The sequence below is a fragment of the Olea europaea genome, unplaced genomic scaffold (genome assembly GCF_002742605.1).
Source record: "Olea europaea var. sylvestris unplaced genomic scaffold, O_europaea_v1 scaffold1515, whole genome shotgun sequence".
In the NCBI taxonomy this organism is placed as follows: Eukaryota; Viridiplantae; Streptophyta; class Magnoliopsida; order Lamiales; family Oleaceae; genus Olea; species Olea europaea.
The window spans coordinates 284,569-284,826 of NW_019232731.1; positions in this window are offsets into that span (position 1 = coordinate 284,569).

Here is a 258-nt window from a genome sequence, read left to right on the forward strand (position 1 = left end):
AAAATAAATTTAATGTAATGTTTCATAACTAAACATAAAAAATGATAATACATCCAATTGCTCACCATTAATTAATATACAAATACATGTAAAATATTATTTTGAATTAATAACATAAGTCGAGTGAAACACACAAAAAAAAAAAAGAAAATTGGTGACATGTAGAAACCCATTCACATATTATGGCACGAAATTCTAATTATGTGCAAGTAAAAGAATTGAATTAGTATTAACCAATTAATGCATGAAATTTGCAGA